Here is a 22,198-nt window from a genome sequence, read left to right as displayed (position 1 = left end):
GAAAAAAATATGTTCTCTCTATGCATTCCATTGATAATGTCCTTGTTATAAAAACTATGCAGAGGAATAAATATGTATAATTTATGATATAAATAAAAGCTACAAGGACTCTGTGACAGAAAGAAATGGGGCTTTTTTGTTATATTAGTCAGCTTTCAGTCACTGTTACAAAATACCAGAGAAAGTCAACTTAAAAAGAAGAAAGAGCTGAGCAGAAAGATTCCAAGTTCAAGCCCTGCCTGAACAATTTAGTAACTAACTTAGACCCCGTTTCAAAATGAAAATGTGAAAAAAGGCTGCAGAATGCAGCTCAATGCAACAGCTCTCAGTTCAATCACTAGTATTCAAAACATAAAAAAATAAAGAAAGATTTGTTTTGGCTCAAGTTTTCAGAGGTTTCCGTGACCTCTTGGTCTCATCACTTATTTTATTTTGTTTCTATTAGTACATGTTTGTACTACATAATGATTGCATTCATCATGAGGGGTTGGTGCATGGACATGACACATCTTCGTTCTTTTGACTTTTCCTTCTCTCCTTCCCCCTTTTGGCATTTCTTGATCACCCTCCTACTTGCAAAAGATCTGTCACCTTGTCTATTACTCTCTTGCATTTATTTTGCTCCTTAAAGTATTCTTTGGGTTTCTCATGTAAAAGATACCAGGTCTCATCACTTTTGTACTGAGGTAAAGCAAGGCTTCGTGGTGGGAGAGTGTGGTGAAACAAAGCTGCTCACCTCATGGTGTGCAGAAAGTGAAGAGAAAGGGAAAAACGGACTGGGGATGTGATCTACCCTTCACGGACGTACCCTTGGTGATCTATTTCCTCCAAGTAGGTTCCACCTCCTAAAGTTTCCACATCCTCCCCATGGCCATTCAGCTATGAACCCATCACCACTGTTCATGGCGTCATTATGGACTTAGCCTTCAACACATGAGCCTTTCGGGGGACATTTCTTCTCTAGACCACACTGCTCATTTTCAAAGGACAGCGGAATATTCAAGTTGAAAGTGTTTATTTGACTCGGTTTTACTTTTTTTTTTGGTCTACTTATCTCTTTCCTCCTTCTTAAGAACAATATATTTAAAAGTCTGCACCTACACTCCAAAAATGATTTATTTAAAAGCCTTAAAAACTGTGAGATGGTATTGACAGTGGTGCTTTATCCCCATGACAGTTATAATTACCACCAGGCTTTGAGCTCTCCTTTCGCTCACTGCAAATTGAGGACACTAAATCAAATCTTCCCTTTCAAACAGCAGGTGGTGGTGCTGGGTTTTACTCTCAATTCTGAACATTTAGAGGTAGATCTTGCTGTGTTGTTGAAAGTAATATATAATATATATTTTTATTTCAGAACCATTTTTATTTCCCTGTTACAATTTACTTTATACAGTAGTACAGATGATAACATCTTATATTATTTGAAAAACATTATATATTCATAAATCCCCTAGAAAAAGATAATGATCATACATATAAATAAAATGCATACAGTTTAAATCATTTAGTTTATTACTTTATATATTTATTTAAATGATTTTAATATGTATTTTCATATAATATGAGTTAATATTTGGAATTAATTCTTTACATCCAATTATTCAAAATTTATAATTTTTATAAAATAATTGCTAAATGATAATGAGTAAAGAAATTTTTGTTACTTAAAAAAAAAGGGCAAAAATACAGCTTTTTTTCACTCCTCCAATTAATTTTTAATGAATACAGTGATTATCTTCAATCACTTTCTACTAACCCTAGAATGCTCTACATAGTTTCTGTTATTCATCTATCTACATTTCGGTTCCACTATTTTCAATGTAACTGAATAATTTGTTTTGAGGCTCAACTATATTTCTGCTCTTAATTGGGGCCTAGTACACCTTAAAAGGAGTTAAATCTTCAGAGCTTTGGATCCCTGGCTAAATTTGGCTGGATGGTAGAATGTGATAAGGAAAAAAGATATTGGAAGTCATTGACCTTCTTGGTGATACAATGTTTAAACATTGTAGTCTTCTAGGCCATGATGACAATTGTGATACTAAATATTTGAGGCAGCTTCTCATAGGTCCCAGACCATACAATGCATAGGTAATATTTATAGTCTTGAATGATTCACAGACAGTAGTAGGCAGCAGCTGGCATCTCTAATGATTTTAATGACTATTTTTCAGTGACGGCTTTACAGCAGGTGGAATACAGGAAAGGAGGAGACAGGTGGTTGGAAACTGTTGGGATGAGGAAAAGTCATGTGCTTGGCAGGAATGAGGGGTCTTATGGAAGGAATGGAAGCTAAAATTGAAGCAGGAGTTCAAAGGACACAGGCATCAGAATTTAAAAAGTAGTGTATATCAGGCTCTATGAAGTAGAGGTTTAGGGATCATTTACACTTCATTTGGGGCCTGATCTATATGATTTCAACATTTTCATGGTAGCTTTTATGAAACTGGAACTGAAGTTAATGACAAGTTTATTGACCATTATTCCGGAAGGTCAGTTGAGTCCATGGCAAGGTTGATAGATAGCATCAAAGTCTTCAGATGTCTTCTCTGAGGACCACTTAATTCTAAAGAGGGGGCATAACCCAAATAAATCTTTTATCTTCTCTCTAGCCACCTGGCAGTTGTCATTATTCAGAATAGGCCACCACAACAGAGCAGCAAAACTTCAGCTTGCCTTAAAGATAAGGGTGTTACTAGTAGATAAATTGAAAGGCTCTTACCAGTTTCAGAATTCTTATCTTTTATTTTATATTCAATATGGGATACACAGACTCAGCTGGGAGTCAGATATACAGGTAGGGGTGTGTGTGTGTGTGTGTGTGCGTGTGTGTTTGTGTGTGTGTGTTCATAAGATTGCACATTAGACACTGAAACAGAAGCTTTTCAGTGTGGATATTTAGGAATTACATTTCTTAAAATCTCTCTAGAAAGCTTTTCAATGCAGTATGGTTGAGAACCACTAGTTTGGATATTTTAAAGACTCACTGGAAGCAATAGCTTTATAACACAGTGCAAGTAATAAACAAACAAAGCAAAAAAAATGGAAAGACGCAGCTCAGATCTGGTGAGGTCAAACCAAAAAAGCCTATAAATATTGTGGTCCTCTTCACATAATAAAATGAAAAATTACAGTACAAAATGGATACACTTCTTTCAGATTAATTCTGTTTTTTTTTTTTAAATCAGTGTCAGGGATGAACCCAGGCTCCCCAGCATAGTAAGCAAGCTGTCCACCACTGCATTAATCCTGAGCTGTGGCAATTTGCAAGGAATTTCAATATGAGGGCCTCAGAACCTGCCCTGGTGATTGGTGGAGCCCACTTCTGGGTGTGTCTGTTGGTCCTGGGGGCTTGGCACTATACCTGAGCCAATGTCCTTCCCTCTCTGGGACTCTTCCTCTGTTCTGCTTCCTGCCACCATGAAGTACGTGGCTTTGGTCGGCCACATCCTTCTGCCATCACATCTCTGCCTTGGAGCCAGCTGCACATGGACTGAAACAGTGAGAAAATGAAGTCTCCCCTCCTTTAAGTTGTGGGTGTGGGGTATGTTGTTCTAGCAATGGGAAAGCTCACTAATACAGTAGCAGCGGTATAAATATCCTTCTGTAGCATGAACACTGAGGCCAGTTTCACCTCTTACTGTACATGTTTCTAGATCTCTCTGACTGGAGAATAATGACCTCACAGATTTTCCAGGAACAAATGAGATAAGGGCCCCTCGTAAACAGTTAAACCCCTTACAACTATGGGAAATATCACTTTCTCCATTTCAATTACTCAGAACTGTGCAGTAGTGCAAAGTGAATGCAGAAAACTGGTCATGATTTTGAGATTTTTTAAAGAACAATTATACACACTTGCATCCTCTACTCCGCTCCAGCTTTTCCAGAAAAATCCCACAGTCCTCCACACTCAAACCTCAATAAGCATTTCTTCAGTAAGTGACTAACTGAATTAATGAATAAATGACCAAGTGAATGAATGAGTAAATGGATGAATGAAAGGAAAGGAAGGCTTGTATTCTACCATTTTCTGTGATGATGACATACTTCGGCTAAGCAGGGCCTTGGAAGAGATTTGTTGTTTGGACAACTTTAAATTGATAAGTGAGTCTTTTAGTTACTTTCTTATTGCTGAGACCCAATACCCTACACCCATAGCTCCATGGAGGAAAGGTTTATTTTGGTTTATAGTTTGTAGATGCAAAAGTCTGCATAGACAAAGAACTCTTGCATTTTATCAGTTTCTCCTTAGAGAATATAAAGATTTTAAACTATATACATTTGTTTATAATATTTTTAATGGAATCCAAAAAGGCTACCCATTTCCTACTAATGGCAAAATAATTCGTATGGTTTATATCTAAATTTTACCCTTTGCACACAGTGTGGCAACATATGCAGACCCCAGATCATCACAAATACAAACACATCATGTACATATATAAGAATGCATACATGTATATGTATATGTGCATGTATCTAGTCCCTTGCAAAAACAGCAAGAAACTTAAAAATGTTAAACATCATGTTTAGAGGCTTGCTTCCTCCCAGAAAACATGTGAGCTAAAGTACATAACCGTTAGCCAAAATACGGACCAGTTTGTAAAGAGCTGAAAATAATCAGCAGTATTCTGGATACCTAAGTTCACTGTGCAAAGCATGCTTATAGTTTTTTGCCATTCTCTCGATGAATTTTAACTAAATATACATCTGAAGAAACAAGGATTTGGCAGAAGCTACAGGTCAAATAAAATAAATTTACTAAATAATTACAAGTAGTTTTTTTTAATTTTTTTACAAAGCATCATCCTAATCATGCAGTCCTGAAGGACCCCGTGTTAGGGTCTATTTCCTGATTTGAACAAATATGCTTCATAGGGGTGTGTGTGTGTGTGTATGTGTGTGTAAAGGTGTAGATAGAGAGGTGACTTTTAAGATTCATCTCTTTTCTTGAGTTGAAAAGAGTGAGTTTAAGCCAGCCTGATCTTATTCTGTAAATATTTAAATTTTCTTTTTTTCCCCAAATATTTCCAATAATTTATCCTTTTCATATTGATAGTGGGGTAGAATCAGACAACATATGTTTTAGATGCATCGGTATGGGGATTGTTTGTGATGCAACTTAAATGCACAGGAGCAACTTCAAATGAAATAGGTGTGTGGATCACATAGTTGAGATTCTATCCATCCATAGGAATAGACTTGATAAAGGGATTCTAATTAAGAAAAAAATACAACCTTTTCTCTGGGCTCCTGGAAGTTCACTGAAAATGTTAAATTACTTATAGTTTCTTCATACTTAATTTTTGTTTAAAGTTCCAAATTATTTCTGCAAAATTCATTTTTAAGTGATACCTTTAAAAGATCTACCCTCAACTTAATTTTCATTGCTCAAGGATTGTGGATTTTATGTTATTGATTTGATTTCCAAATTCTGGTAGATGCCTCAGAAAGAAAAAAAAAAGCATAAAACTCCATTCCCAAAAGTGCCCATTAGTCAGCTCTGAGAATGCCGAGCTGTCAAGTGATATTACAGTTATGATCTTTGAAGCATTTTTTAAAAGCTGGATAACTTTGTGTAAAAAGCTGAATTTTATGGCTTTTGTCTGTGCCAAAGGAATTGTCCAACAGAAAATATCCTAGCAAGCCTAGTTATTACTCCACATACGATACGTGGCATTATAAGTATTCTGAGGTTTGGGGAAAGCATAAGCTATGAGTGACAACCACAGCAGGGCATGCTGGAGAATGTTAAATTCAACTCTGTCATCTGCATATTGGCAGAGCATGAAACACACAGTGCTCCTTTACTGGTCCTTGTCTTACAAATGCACTTTAAGGACAAATGGCTTTGTGAATATTTACAAGGTGGAGTGGAGAAGGGCTTGAAGTAAAAGTCAATACAGTGCACTTGTAGTCGGTGATGATTGTTCTTCATAATATCATCGCAGTTATTTATAAGGAGAGGTTTTATTTTCTAGTTTAAAATCATAGGAGCTTGTATGGCACCATCAAGAACAATGATGGATCTCATTTGTGGTGTAGTTTAAGGCATTAAAAAGCTTTAATTCCTGTACATGTAAGTGGTAGCACAAATAAAAATGTTGAGTGGATGAACTCAGAAACATGGAAGAGATCAGTCACTTCCTGGATTTGTCTCTATGCTTTTAGACCATTATGTTTGAATGGTACTTCACAGACAGAATAGAACTCACAGACATTCAGAGAGTTTTTATGATTATGACTTCTATACATCAACTCAGTAAGAATTATGTCTAAGTCATATCTATAGATATCTCAGTATAGCCTAAAATCAAATTCAAACTTCTCCCCATCCAGGTTTCCAAAGCTTTTTACAGGACAATGCTGTTTATTACCTAGCTGTAGATTTTTTCTCATAAATTCTTAATGCCTTAGAGGTGTTTGTGCATATTATTCAGCAACTTTGCTTAAGCGCTCTACTAAGGTTTGTAAGATTTCAAAAGGCTTTGACTTTACTTTCCAAGTTAAAAACCTATAGCATACTCACAGTACCACTATTTTCATGGTTCAGAGTAAAATAAGTAAGAATTTTCTTTTTAGGCAAAGTAAAAGAATTTGCCTCTCTGTTTTCCCATTCTAAATTCTGTTAACTCTATTTGAAGTTAAGGATTATCTTAACTAGCATAGAGTAAGTGGAAGTAAATACTTCATATTACAAGCAGATCTGTGGTCAAGACAAAAGCTAAAACAAAGCCATGACAAAAGGATATGGGGTAGCATTTTATTATTTCAGATTAGCTATTTTGAAACAGAATCATATAATATTTATCATCGTTTAAAAATCAGGAAAACCAAATCCAAATTTAAATTTGTCCTGTCTTATCATTTTAAGCAGAATTATTTATAACTTTGCATGTTATGCAATTTTTAGCTGTATGAAATTTTACCTGTATTTCACATTTCACTTTTTGCTTGGAGAGTGAAATAGAGTTGGCAGTCTTTAAATAAGGCTTCTTTGCTGCTATTTCTATTTTTCCCAGAAGGTGGCGCTGGTGCAATCTTCGTCTTCATCAGGGTGAACAGCACCAGGGGAGCCAGGCGGACCAGAGAGAATTTTCAGAATTACTCTTCTTCAACAGACTCCAGGAGGCCACGTCACGAATCTACATTTCTACCACTGCAGCTCCTTTATGTGCAAAGAAACTTTCAAATAAAAATTGATTTGATTTTGTGAAAGAAAACCATGCTTTCTGTTTTAGTTCGGTTTAAACTTTGGAGCTCTTTATCCCAAGTTTACTTTACAATGCTCTTCTTCCCTCTGATCTCCAACTAATCTTCCAAGTCTGTTTTTTAGGCAACTTCGACCCATTTCGAGCTCCCCTCTTAGTTAGAATGCATAAGAAACACAGCAATATGTCTGGATTCTGTCTAAACAAACCTTCAGGATAGCACAAACCCAGGAGGATAAACCTATCAGGCAGGAGAACTCTTTTGAGCTATGAACAGATGAGAGAAGAGCAGAGGTACAGAGAAAACAGACAACATGCTGGAGAGATTCTGCTGATGAGACAGGATTTTATATATGAGATTTACCATCCTACAGGTATGTTCTTCCCAGCAGCCCATTCAAACTTGCTCCTAATCTCTGCAGCTGGAAGAGAAATGAAGTCCAAACACTTCATTTTACCTCTAAGGAGACAGAATCACAGAAAGATGAAAGACTGTTAAGTGCAATGCAACTGAATTCCGTTTTCAGTTCTGGTGAAAGGACACACAAAGACATCGAAAAGGTATGTTAAATTCCAAGTCATGGGAAATAAAAACTCAATATTAAAAATTACAGTCTCTCTACCTATGATTCCTTTTTGCAGGCGTATATTATTTTGGGTCACTATGCTGTCTTAGAAACCATCCTCTGCTCCAGTCCAATGATGAATATGGCCATTCACTGTAGATCTGTGCTGTTGAATACAGTAGTCATTAATCAAGTGTAAGTAGTTGATTTTAAATTAATTAAAATTAAGTAAAATTAAAAATTAGTTCTCCCACCCAATTCGCCACATTTCAAGCTTCAACAGCTTCATGTAGCAATGGCTAAAATACCGAACAGGGCACATGCAGAATTTTCCATCTTTGTTGAAAGTTGCTTTGAACAGCCCTGGTACCAGTCATTAACTGTGGAGATCAAGAAGGGAGTACAACACAAGGTCAGCTAATCCAATGTGCAGTAGCTAAAAGTATTTGTTTCATAATTTACTTATCTTCATAAGCAAATTTGCAACCTCCTGTGGAATACTATGAGGATAATGTCTTTTAATGCCCTCCTTCCCTTTAGCTGTTTAATTTTCAGTATTTTTTCGCTTGGAGGGGTTCAGCAAATCTTTGTGAGTACCTCACTTAGTTCCTTTTCTTGCATTATTCAATTGTATTTCAAAATTTGTGTTGAATTACTACTGTGCATCAGCCCTTGCATTTAGGCAGCTATGAGTCTCAGATACAGTGTGATAGGGAATCTAATGGGCAGGGGAAACACATATTTCCACAGCCTGATCAAGGCAGGGAATGAACTCTTCAGACCATTTTAAGTATAATTAATATAATTGCCTAGATTAGGAAGAAGAAGTTTAGTCCAGAGGTTAAAGTTGCTTAAAAGAATACAGGTGATTAAAAAAAATTGTGTCCTCAGACTGGAATCCATGGGCTAACTCTCAGCACAGCTCATTTTCCAATCCCTCTGTTACCAGTCTCAGAGTAGAGATCTTCTCATGTCTTTCTGTATTTCAGTGTGTCTTATGTAGGGACACCTAAATTCAGATGTTATTCTAATTCTAGGTCATGTAGGTTTTCTTCTTATAGCAGCCCATGCTTGGAAATTTGGTGGCATCGCAGAATCCATGAAGTGGTTTTCATGGAGCTAGTTACTGTCTCCCTAACACGCTATCTGCAAAGCCTGTGTTACTCATTTGAGGCTCTTAAGGCCAATATAGTAGAGAATGTCCCTCACACATATAAATTATCAGAAAAATGTCAAAAGTTTTGATGGATTTAAGATACCATGTCTAATTGCAATTCTGTCAGTCATAAGTTATATTAAAATGAAAAAGTACTGCATTTACTGTAATAAAAATAATCCTAACTAAAATGACCCTCAGTCTTCAGTAGAAATTCCCTATAATGCTGCCATGCTTTCTGATTCCAAATATCAGATTTACCATCCAGAATTTAATCTACTGAGACTTTTATCTGGCTATTTTGGAGTACTTCTTGATGTTGTCATGCTTTTCACTGTGTCATATTCTTTGTCATATCCCAAACTATACAACATAGCATTAAAAAGTACCACAGCATTCTTAATAGTCCTCACCTGGAATTGGGTGCATATTTGAAATGGTATTTGTATTCATTTCAACTGAAATTTTTTTGTATTTGTTTTGTTGCTTGGGCATCTCTCTATGGAGTGAAGGAATACAGAACACTCTTTCTCCATACCAACCTTCTACCTCACGCCTACCTCTCTCTCATAGCCACAACACATATTAACTAGCCAGCTCTGAATATTTTAAAATGTATGAAACTTGTTCCCATTGAGATACGTGGCTTTTAGTATTCAGAGAAAATTTTGCATGTAGTAGTCAAAATTTAAACCTGAGTTATTTATTTTAGAAGCCAAACTAAGCAGACCTTTACTTTTAGAGATGTTTCTTCCAAATAAAATTTATTTATATGATCTATACACTGGCTAATTCTATCCAATCTCAATTACTTTATGAAGATTAACTCAGTATGTGTGCTCACATTACTCTATGGATTCTTACAGCGCATCTTGGCTGTTCTCATAGCATCTTTTCTCTCATTACTTATCTCTTTAATATGCCTGCACTTTTTATAGAGAAAATGTGACATACATAAGTGAGTGACATTTATTATATGTCTTTGATGCCAGCAAACCACCAAACAGAGTATAATAATTCTCAGTATTTAAAGTTAATCAAATTATTTTGGACAGAAATTACTTTGCGTTAAGGGCAAAAAAATTGAACATATCAAGACAAACTATTTTCATTTGTTAATTTGACCAGTTGCCTTTGTGCATAGTTTATAGTTAACTATAGTTAACTGTTCTTTTTTTTGGTACCAGGGATTGAACTCAGGACATTAAGCTTGGGAGGCAGGCGGGGAACCACTGAGCTAAATCCCTGGCCCAATAATTAAGTATTCTTGGTAATGCATCGATATAGGTCTGTTCTTTCTGATTCTATATTTGGTAGAGTGCAATTTATAGTCATCATCCCTTTCATAATGGTAGAATTCCACGAAAACAAAAAGATCAGGGGATCCTAATTTACAGTTAGATGGGAGCAAGAAGCTCCAGCGTGCTATAATGCCCAGTAGGGTGACCATCGATGGCAATAATGTACTGTACATTGAGAAGACCATAAGAGATGGTGAGGAAAGTTTTCATCACAAAAAAAGATAAATGTCTGAGGAGACAGATACATCTAACCTAATATAATCATTATATAATGAATCATACATGCATTGAAACATCAAATGATACTTTTAATGCACAAAATTTTTATGTTTTTATATACCAGTCAAAGATTAATTGAAGAGCTGGGTATATAGCTCAGTAGTAGGCACTTGAATAGCTTGAATGAGGTCCTGGGTTTGATACCAGTGTATTAAAAAAAAGTAACGCAAAAATTTTAATTTAAAAAACTTACCATGTAATCATCAATCTCATTTGAAATTGACAAAATAGTGTATATTAGCTTATTACATAAAAGCAATTTTTCCCATGCTTTTAAAAAGTGACTTTAACTGAAAACAGAGTGATTTTTTTATATTTATGGTTACATTTTGTTAATCTCAGACTTGTGACTAAGGGAGCAAAGTACTCTTCTGACTTATTTAAATAAAAATGTTTCTAAGCTGTCTTGTCTCAAATTTAGAGTTACAGAGTCAGTATTTTCTGAAGTTCTTTTTCAACAAAAAATATTGAAAATTAAAGGGAGATTGGGAAACTATAATTTTACTTGAATTTGTCCAGATTAAAGGAGGGACAACGTTCTGAACAAACTATCCCCTGGCTAATCTCTAGTAGTACTCTATGCCAAATGCCCTGTTTTAGTCAGTAAAATAAGAAAAAAGAGTATTTTATGAGGAATAAATTATTTTCCTTGAAAATAATTTTTATTAATGTTGTTATCACTATGAAAAATTTCACCAATCTCACATTTTCAGGTATCTTGACCTCAAAACCTTTTTTTTTAATTCGTTTTTTAAAAATTTTAATTTAACAAGAATGATGATTAAATAATTTCTCACCACAGCTGTAGACCTATTAAATGCCAAAGGCAAGCAAAGAATGATGGATAAAATGACACTGACAAATTCTCTTATTTACAAATACACTCAACAAAGAGAGACATTGTCTTTTATCTCTGAATATTTATATCCTCAACATAAAATGAAGTCATGGAGATGTGCCCTTCTGTTTATTTTTTAAAATGCATAGTGTCAACAGTTTAGAAGTTTCCAGTAAAAGCCAGGAATGAAGGCATTCTTGTGGGATGTAGTCAAATGAAGAAATTCCATCCAAATCTTGGAAACAAACAAAAGTTTTGGCTTTTTTCAGAAGAGTTTGAATCATGCATTTAATTTCTCTAACTCACAAACACCCTACCAACTGATACATATGCATATATTTAATTATAAGGAGAACTCCAAGGAGACACCACGTGGTCTCTTGCTAATATAAAGCACAACTGAGAAGTTATGGAGCTGACTATGGCTAGGTTACCAGCACCAGAACGAGGGTACTGAAATTGTGAAACACTCTCCTCATCTGAATGTTATTTACTGGATTGGCTATCAACACAACACTAGAGAACATCAAAGCTTGTTTGATCTCTCTGTGGCTCCTTAATCTAAGATTCAGCCTTCTCTGTCCCACCTCCTGAGGCTTAGAAAGCTAATTTCTGCAACCTGTCTTCCCACGGCTCCCATACAGGTCATTTCTCTTTAGAATCACCTGATGATCCTAGCATACTGGTATAGAAAAATAAGTAGAGAGAACATTGTGCGTTTCTTCCCCCTCCCTCCCTTTATTGTCATCTTGTTCCTGTACTCTTCCTTTTCCCACTAGAAAGCCACTTCTTCGCAATTCTAATGTCAGTGGATGTTGTTAGCATCATTTCTTCCTCTGGTCACTTTGGTTGTGGGTAGAAATGAATTTTCACTGCAGCTAGTCTCTGGTTACCACACGATCCATGGCTGACTACTTTTACAATTTCTATGCCTCAGGAAATACTTTTAAGGCTTCTCATTAGAACCATCTGGACTGGATTCTGTGTTCTGTCAAGACTTCAAACAATAAAAATAAGTGTATTATTTAAAAGTAGATATCCATATGCAGAAGAATGAAACCAGACTGTCATCTCATATCATACACAAAAATGAACTCAAAATGGATTAAAGGCTTAAACGTTAGACCTGAAACTACAAAACTACACTCAGAAAACAGTGCGAAAAGCCCACGACTGGTCTGAAGAGCACAGACAAAAAAAGCAATAGACAAGTGGGATTATGTCAAACTAAAAAGCTTCTGCACAGTGAAGGAAACAAAAGAATGAAGAGACAACCCATGGATGGGAAGAAACCATAGTCAATCCTTCATATCTGGGGATACTAAATCCACAGATTCAAGCAATTACAACTAGGAAATATTTTTAAATTACATGTGTACTGAACATGTACAAATATTTTTATTCTCATTCCCTAAGCAAGAGTATAAAACTAAATATAATATTAAAAATCTAGAAAAGATTGGAGACATATGGAATATATGCATAGGTTATATACTATGCCATTTCATGTAAAGGACTTCAGCAGCTACAGATTTTGATACTGAAAGCAAACTCCTGCCAAGATGGAGGAACCCCTATATTTGCAAACCATACATCTGATAAGAGGATAATATTGAAATTATATAAGAAATACAAAAGTTCAACATAAAAAAGTTTAAAAACACAATTTTAAAACACAAGCAAAGGATCTTGGTGTAGATTAACTACCCTCATACCCCTCCTATTGAAAACTAATCACTGATTGGACAGAATTAAAAGGCTGTGCCTTGAGAGGTTATTAAGCTATAAAGGTTCCTCCCAAGTAAATAACATCAAGCTTCTTGCAAAAGAGGCTTCATAGATCACTTGACCCTTTTGCCCTTGCTCCTTCCACCATGGGAGAACGCAGCACTGTCTTGGAAGCACAGATCAGCCCTTGACAAACACGGAACCTGCCAGCACCAGGGTCTTGGATGTCCTAGTATCCAGAACACTGGGAAATATATTTCTAATATTTATAAATTACCCAGTCTGTGGTATTTTACTATAGGACCATAAATGGACAAAGTCAAAGCTTCAAAGTCATTTCTCAAAAAAAGAAAATCATACCAAAGCCAAAATGATAAATGGAAAAAAAGATCTCTAATCATTAAGGAAATACAAATTACAGTCACAATGAGATACCGTCGTACACCTTGAGATCGGCAATAATCAAGATGATAAATGAACCAGGTATTGTGCAGGATGTGGTGAAAAGGGACCTCGAGTACACCCTTGGTAGGAATGCAAACAATACGACCATAATGGAAAACCGTGCAGAGAGTCTTCAACAAACTAAACATATACTTACAATATGATCCAGCAAGGCTACTTCTGGGTAACACACATATAAAAAGTCAACATGAGCAGTTCAAGGAGATATCTGCACTCCTGTATGCATTTCAGCATTATGCTAGAGAATACCTACTGCATAGTGGTATGAAAGCAGGAAATTCTTTCATTTGTGCTGATATGGTTAAACTGGAAGACATTATGCTAAGTGAAATAAGCTAGGCATAGAAAGACACATATTATATGATCACATATAGTCTCTTTCTATATATATTTAATATTACACCATCAGGGAAATGAAAACTAAAACCACAAATGGATTTCACTTCACTCCAATTAAAATGGCTATTAACAGAAAGACAATAGGTAACAAGTGACAGATGGGATTTGTAGAAAAGAGAACCCTTGCATACTGTTGGTAGAACTATATTTTAACACATCCACCATGGAAAAGATATGGGAATTCTGTACAAAATTATAAATGAAGCTATCATCAATCCCTGTGTGGTTATAAATCTAAGGGGAAAAAAATAAATCCATTGAGGAGACAGTTGCACTTCACCTTTGTTGCAGCACTGTTTACTGCAGCCACGAAATGGAGAAATTCTAAGTGTCCATCAACTCATTAATGCACTAAGACAATGTGTTGTATATATAATGAAATACGCTTTAGCTTTTTTCGAAAAGGGAAATCCTATTATTCATGAAAAACTAAATGAACTAGGAGAGCACAATGTTAAATGAAATAAGCAAGGCGCGGAAGACAAATACCAGATGATATTCCTCAGACATTGTGTCTGTTAATCTTAGTTATCAAACTGACTGTCTTCAGAGATGACTGGATCGTGACAGTGGATTAATCCACCGGCTAAATATGGCGTTAGAGGTGGGGTTCAGTTGGAGGGGGTAGGTCCTGGGGGCGTGCCTTTGGAGGGTACAGCTTCCACTGGCGCTCTTCCTCTACGGTTGGTTTCCGGGCCTCCACGAAGTGAGACCCAGCACACTCTTCTGCCATGATATTCCTGCCCTGAAGCCAGACACAGACGGAAACCTCAGAGCCTGAGATCTATTAAACTTCTCGTCCTTTAATTTGTAAATGCTGGATATTTTCCCCCAGGGACAGGAAAGCTGACAGATACATATGTAGAGTCTAGAAAAGTTGATGTCATAGAATATGAAAGTAGAATGGTGGTTAGATTTATGTATAAAAGCTAGAAGCAAGGATCCTAAATGTTTCTACCGTATGGAAATGATAATATTCAAGGAGACAAATGCATGTGTGTGCCTAATCAACACATGGTGCCCATAATTATATTCACTTTTTTTGTATCAGTTAAAGATAAAAAATAAAAATGAAATAAGTACTCAATAAAAAGGAATTTATAATTATTACTGCACATTGTAAAAAGATGTGGAAATAAGAAAGCTTATAGCAATTAAATTTATTGATTAATAGCAATGTGTTAGCTGCACACCTATGAAGTAAATACTAAAGTGTAGAAACCAAGGTACTGAGGGGCTAAACTACTATCTAAAGTCACACAGATATGAAACAGCAGAGGAAGAATTTCAGTTCATCCATACTGACTCCCAAGCCTATATTCATGATCACTAAAAGAAAAAAATGGTTACTGAATTCCTACTGTGTGTCAGGAAGTCCACTAAATGCGTTCACATGGAATATCTCATTTCTTGCCCTTTTGACAGCACTTGACACTGTTGCCCATTTTCTACTTTAAGAAACACTTTCCTTTCTAGGTTTCCATGATACCACATGCACCTTTGGTCTTCTGCTGCATTCCTGGTCATTTATTTTCCCTTGCTGACTCACTCGTGTCTGCTCAACCTCTAAATGTCTATTCTAGATTTCCTTCTTGCTTTCTGGTTAAGCTCATTCAATCAGGTGGCTTTAAAATACCAAGTATAAGCAAGTGATTCTGATTTTTTAAATTTATGACTTGTGCCTTTTCCTAATTGTCATACCTGTATGTTCAGGTGCCTCCTTGAGAGCTCATCATGGGCGTCTGGTAAGTATCTGAAAGGTAACAAGGCCAGGGAATGCTTCATGTTTTCCTCTGTCTGATTTCCTCTCTGTCATTTCTATTTAATTAAATAGCAGTATTACTCCAATGGCCCAAGCTAAAAATTTGAATACTCAGAATATTTAAAATATAGCAATTTTGTTCAAAGCCTAGTAAGTGTTCTATTTCTCCTTGGCTTGTTCCTATCTATTAAGGATCTCTCAGCTATGAAACACACAAGGAAAAACAACATTTACTTTGACGATCTAGAGGGATCTCACTGAAGAAATAAGCTTTTTATCAACATCTTAATTTGTGCTTGTTATGGCTTCTAATTAGGTAATTTAAAATTTAAAATTTTATTGACAAAGAGATGTAATTTATACATGTAGTTATGATGAATACACCTATTACAAGGGAAAATAGTTTCTCAGCAAACAGTTTTGATTCACACTGGGAGGAAAGAACACAAAAATATTGTGTTAATACCTAACAGTGATAGCCTGAATGAGGATTTCATCTTGTTTATGCTGCAAGAAAAACATGTGATTTCCAGTTTGAACAACAAGGTTCAGTGTTGCCAGATTTTAGTTTGCTACACAATTTGTTGCTTCACAATTGTGAGTGCATTAACAGAAGGGTCCAAGTTAATCTTTTGCAGAACTATTTCCTTTTCATGCCCAGAGAAATCACGAAGGGAATACATTATTCTGTTTATCCCGCAAAAATCATGAATCATTTTACTTTCTTTCCTGCCTTGTAAACCTCCTGCCAATAGAAAACACTACTAGTAAGAACCTTGGAAATTCAATTCTTAAATCAACTCTTCATGAAAACTATGTTCAATGTTACATTGCTTTTTATTCCACTACTCTTGAGTAGATTCCTTCACTTACTTTTATGAGAATTATTTTTTCTATGACTTATACATTGACGAAAATTATCAGGAAGAAATTTTTATACGAATGTCTCATTTAATAACTGTATCATCATATAATAACTGGTATGTTGACTGTAATGGAAGATACCGGCTATGGGTATATTTTTTGAAAATTATTTTTACAGATATACTCAATGTTTGATTATTCTGCCTCAAAGACTAAACATGCTAGACATTATACCTCTGTCCTACTTCTTTGCATTTCTCCAAAATTTCTTTAATGGTACACACTAAAACCAATAATGATTCAAATTTTTATTTGCTTTTGGATAAGTTTTCCTCCCTTTCTCTGATAAAGTTGAAATAGATTTGAGAACATTGAGTAATGTCCGATTTGGATATGTACCAGCCCTGATTAGAAATTTAAAAATTATAGCACTTCCTATCACATTGGATTGATCTTCCAGGAAGGATACACAGTAGAAAATACTCTTAAACTAAGGTTATCTCCTAAAGTTAAACTAAAGTATGACCCTCTGAATATGACTTGGTCATTATGACTTGGAAATACGTTACTTCATGTTACCAACATCTTTGTAAGAAATGGACTAAAACTACTTTCATAACTCAAGTTTCCTTGTCAGGTTGCTCATCAGTCACCTTCACCTATCAGGGTCTTTAGAGTTAGGGGAAAAGACAAATGCCTCAGGATTTAGTTGTAAATGATTAAAAAGGAAAAGGTTTTAGAGAAATGGTAAGGGCAAACACTGGAAAAAAACAGTAGGGTTGAAGCAGAATGAGCAGAGTTGAGCATTTGAGAAAGACTCTGTGTTACCCAATTCTGGTCAGAAAGTCCTTTGCTTGACCAGCTCTCATTTTGTGGCATTGTCCTTGGACTTTATCTTCAGGTAGCCATAGCCTTGTCTTGACAAGAATCTTCCAAAGTCACTTAGGAAAAATTCCTCAATCTTGTTGTATGATCATTATATGATGAAAAATAAATAAAAAATGATTGTTATAGGCAATGATTTCTTCGTCAGGCCCCCAAAGCACAGGTAACTTAAGTAAAACTTATAATGAAAACAACAGAGTAAAAAGATAACTTGCAGAGTGGGAGAAACATCTGCAAATTATTTATCCAACAAGAGATTCATATTCATAACTCATTGTCAGTATTGGTGAACCATTTAGAGAAGAGTGCCCAAACTGCAACCCAAACCCAGTTATTTATCACAAAGTGGCAACACTGAAATTATACCTGAATACTGAGGTTTTAGTCTAGAAATAAAAAACTCGTATGTTTGGCTCATGTGCTGACAGGGCTTTGTGTGCTTGCTGTGAGTTGCATATCATAGGTTCACCACCTCTGTCATAGAAATTTAAAAAGCTCAACCAAACAAATTCAATAGGACTGAAGATAAACCAGTGATTTAAATAGTGTTTTTTCCAAACAATATATACAAATAGCCAGCAAGTACATGAAAATATGATCAACACCATTGATTATTGGGGAGATGCAAATCAAAACTACAATGAAATGTCATTTCAGTCTACTTAGAATGGCTATCTTCAAAAACACAAAAATAAATGCTGGGAGGATTTGAAGAAAGAGAAATTCTTATATATTATTGATAGGAATGTAAATTAGTACCAACATTATAGAAAACGGTGGGGGTTCTTCAAAACCTAAAAATGGAGCTACCACATGATCCACTATATATTGAGTATATAGCAAGGGAATTGAAATCAGTGTGTTGAAACAACATCTGGACTTGCATGTTCACTGTAGCATTATTCATAGTAACCAGCACATGAAATGAACCAAAGTGTCCATAGATGGGTGAAGGGTTGAAGAAAATGTTATAAAGAAAAATGGAGATATGAATGGAACTTACTGACAGCCATGTTAAGTGAAATAGCCAGTCACAGAAAAACAAATGTTGCATATGCAGAAGTCAAAAAAATTGATTAATAGAAGTAGAGAGTAGTAGAATAGTGGTAATTAGATGGAAGAAATGGTAGGAGAGAAAGGAGTCAGAGAGGTTGGAAAACATGTACCAAAATACAGTTAAATAGGAACAATAACCTTTAGTGTTCTACAGTCCAATAAGGTGACAATAGTTTACAATAGTTTATAAAGAAGTAGAAGAATTAAATGTTCCCAACACAAAGAAACAATAAATGCTTGAGAAAGAGATGCTAATTAACTGATCATTATGCATTATATCCCCATATCAAAATATCAAAATGTACCCCATAGATTTTTACAATTACTATGTATCAGCCAAACATTTAAAAATAATCTGCAAAAGTACAAATGAATGAATGAATGGATGGATGGATGGATAGATGGATGGACGGGTCAATGAATGAATGAATGAATGAATGAAGAATCAATAAGGAAGGAAAGATCTGCTTCTGCTCACCAGGGCAAGAGGTAGGAAGCTTCCACTAGGTCTGTGGTACAGGGGAGTGGAAACTTACCAAGTTCCCTGGATGAGTGTTGTTCTTATTTTTACTCCCGCACACTTCTTTGCCTCTGCTTAGTTCTCTGCACCGTGTTTTCCAACTGGTTACTCACTGGTCTTTACTATTTACTCTGAAATTTTATTTCACTGTGTTCTTTATTTATGTTATTCTTTCTAGCTTTTGAAAATAATTCCTATTCTTGTGATTCAATCCCTTCCCAACAGTATTTAATAAGGCTTTTAGCATTTACCAAAATTCAAATTGAGGTCATCTTTTTCCTTTTAAATTGTGAGTCATGAAAATAACTCATTTAATTTATAAAGACATTCATTAAATTCTATTTTTCTTTCTTTTTGGAACACTTTCTTCCCTTTTTGCGTTTTGTTGTTGACTTGTGATCTGTTCCTTCTCAGCTCCTACACTGACTTCTCTAGTTACTTCATTTCAATATACACAGATTTTATGAATCCATTTTCCCAGCCTTTCTCTGACTGCTGCTCTGGATTATTCTCCCCACCTCTTCTTTCCTTTCCAGTGGATTCTGATGATCTTTCCTTTTTTGTCTGGTTTCCTCTTCTTTCCTCCAAAAACATGATTCCTAATCACCATGGTGATTGTTTTTCTTTGCCTTTTTATATTTCCACCCTCTGGAAAACATCTTAATTGTTCTTTGCTTTTATGAAGGCTTTCCGTGCTGTGTCCATTTCTCTCACTAGTTTTGGTGCATCCTGACATTGTGCAGGTGTTAGCACTTGGTTCTTAAAGTTCCCCTTTTAGCTCAAGGTCTTAAATCTGATGTAGCTACATCTGTCTCTACCAAAGTTGGTTTGTTTTTGAAAAACTTGCCCAAGTTTATTCTTCTCCCCATGAAGTTTGGACACCACACTCTCTGCCTTGATGTTTTCTTCCTCCCCTTCCTTCCCTCCTCCCTCCCCCCTCCTCCTCTTCCATCTTCATCTTCCTCCTCTTCCTCCTCTTCCTCTTCTTCTTCTTCTTCTTCTTCTTCTTCTTCTTCTTCTTCTTCTTCTTCTTCTTCTTCTTCTTCTTCTTCTTCTTCTTCTTCTTCTTCTTTCTTGAAATAGGTTACTTCTGTGTTCTCTATATTCTAAAATTTTCTCAATGGCAAATTACCCAAAGCCTTTTCAGGTGTATTCTTTTTAATTCTTTATCTTTTGAAGAAAATTATTTTAGGGCTTCCTACCATAGTACTACTTCATTTAATATTGTCCTGTAATTGTCTGAGTATTTGTCTTCCCCAAATTCATATGTTGAACTCCTGACTCCCAAATTCATGGTTTCCACAACTATGCTCTTTGGGAACTAATTAGGTCTTGGGACACGGGTTTTAGGAGTAAGCTGTCATGGGCATCTTAAAAGAGCCCCAGGAGGTCCTCCCACTTTCACCATGTATGAACACAGCTGGAATGCAAGAACTATGAAGCAGAAGAGATCTCATTAGACACCAAATCTGGTGGCGGTTTGGACTTTGACCTTCTGGCCTCCAGAACTAGGAGCAATAAGTTTCTGTTATTTGTAGCTTATCCAGTTTATGGCTTTTTTTAATGGTAGACTAAATAGACTAAGACACTGCCTATCCAAATCCCAAATCAGTCTTTTATTGCAATGTCAGGATGACTGTCCTGATGCTGCTTATCTTCATCTCTCCTTGAATTACAATACAAACCAAACAGAATTCTCTTTGCCACTCAAAGTATGGTCCTTGGCCAGAACCATTAACCTTACCCTGAAGCTTATTAGAAATGCAAATTCTCCGGTCGAACCACAGACCATCTAAATTATAATCTACACTTTAATGAGATCTGTAAGTTTTAGGTATTCACAGTACAGTGTAAGTAGCACTGGTATGCACATGTACTCGAGCTGGAGGATATTTCATAATCACCTGAGTAAGCTAAGTGTTTTGTGATTTGTGGCCAAATCATATTTCCTCCAAGCCTCTCTGTTCTCTTAGAATCAGTATACAGCATAGCTATTCCTCTTCAGATATGTGTATTTGAAGTATTATAATCAGCACACCCTTCTTATTCACATTTACCATATACTTCCCTTCCCAGCATGCACTGTGGTCACATACATGATGAGTAGATGCTCATGAGTAGAAGAAAGCAATTAACTTATCTCTTGTTTTACTAATGGAAATAATGAAAAGAGAAGTGTCATAATTTTCTTAGGGTCAGACAGCTAATCACAAGATTGAAAATACATACTTAAATTTCCTAACCCTTGGTCTAAAATGTGCTACATATCATGCTTCCTTTCACTGACTGAACATATAATGCTATATATTTTTTCTCCATTCATGTCAATATTTTCTAATATTAAAACAATTGTATTCCAGGTTACTAAGACCCATGGGAAATATGGTCAGATCTGTATTTAATCAAATATACCTTGAGAGATATAATTAAGAAATTCAAGCTTTAGAAATCATATGTATGAAAGGGTATTTATTTATAAAGGTAGATAGGATAGTGAGGAAATTTCACAAAATGAAATACATCAAGCTAAATATCTTTGGGGGAACATTACTAGAACTGTTCATTGACATATACTGTTACCATACACCTTTTTTGTTTTATAGTATTGAGTATTAAACCTAAGGCCTTCACTCTGAGCTACATCTCCAGCCCTTTTTGAAATTTTGGGACAGGGTCTTCCTAAATTGTTCAGGCTGGCCTCATACTTGTGATCCTCCTGCCCCTCAGCCTCCCAGAGTGTTAGAACTACAGGCGTAATCCAGGTGTGATCATACCTGGGTTATGCTGACATCTTTAAACTTTTTTTTTTTTTTTGTACCAGGGATTGAACTCGGGTCCTTGCACTTGCGCAGCAGGCTGCAAAACCACTGAGCTAAATCCCTGGCCCTGACATCTTTAAACATTTATTGTTCCTTCATTGTGTTTGTCTTGAAACTCTTCCTTTTAACCCTTCCATTAACTTTTCCTTTTCACTTTAAATCAATGTAAGTGTTATCATTTCTCTGTCATCTCCTTATGCTATAAATATCCTTAAAATTGATCCTGAAAGGGCATTGTTTGGGAGAAGAAATGGAGGCACACTGTGGGACCCTAAAAGCTTTACTGATATTTACAAGCTACTTACTATCACAAGGAAAGGAGTTTGAAAATCCTAACAACTAG

The 22,198-nt window shown here is 35.7% G+C and overlaps 2 long non-coding RNA genes across 2 annotated transcripts; both read right to left on the bottom strand.

Moving 5' to 3' along the window:
- Positions 1-1,601: 1,601 nt before the first annotated feature.
- Positions 1,602-9,728, bottom strand: LOC147823569 (uncharacterized). The gene is made up of 3 exons (XR_015443525.1): positions 7,841-9,728; positions 6,936-7,675; positions 1,602-3,496 (listed from the first exon to the last, which is right to left on the bottom strand). It is a non-coding gene; the product is annotated as an uncharacterized LOC147823569 (long non-coding RNA).
- A 5,462-nt stretch (positions 9,729-15,190) lies between these two features.
- LOC147823568 (uncharacterized) lies at positions 15,191-19,347 on the bottom strand. Its single transcript, XR_015443524.1, has 3 exons — positions 19,053-19,347; positions 17,404-17,536; positions 15,191-15,702 (listed from the first exon to the last, which is right to left on the bottom strand). It is a non-coding gene; the product is annotated as an uncharacterized LOC147823568 (long non-coding RNA).
- Between the last annotated feature and the right edge of the window lie 2,851 nt (positions 19,348-22,198).

Source organism: Heterocephalus glaber, unplaced genomic scaffold (assembly GCF_053883595.1).
Source record: "Heterocephalus glaber isolate CG9 unplaced genomic scaffold, H.glaber_assembly_v1.0 deba00001572, whole genome shotgun sequence".
Lineage (NCBI taxonomy): Eukaryota > Metazoa > Chordata > Mammalia > Rodentia > Bathyergidae > Heterocephalus > Heterocephalus glaber.
This window is presented reverse-complemented; position numbering and strand designations above follow the sequence as displayed.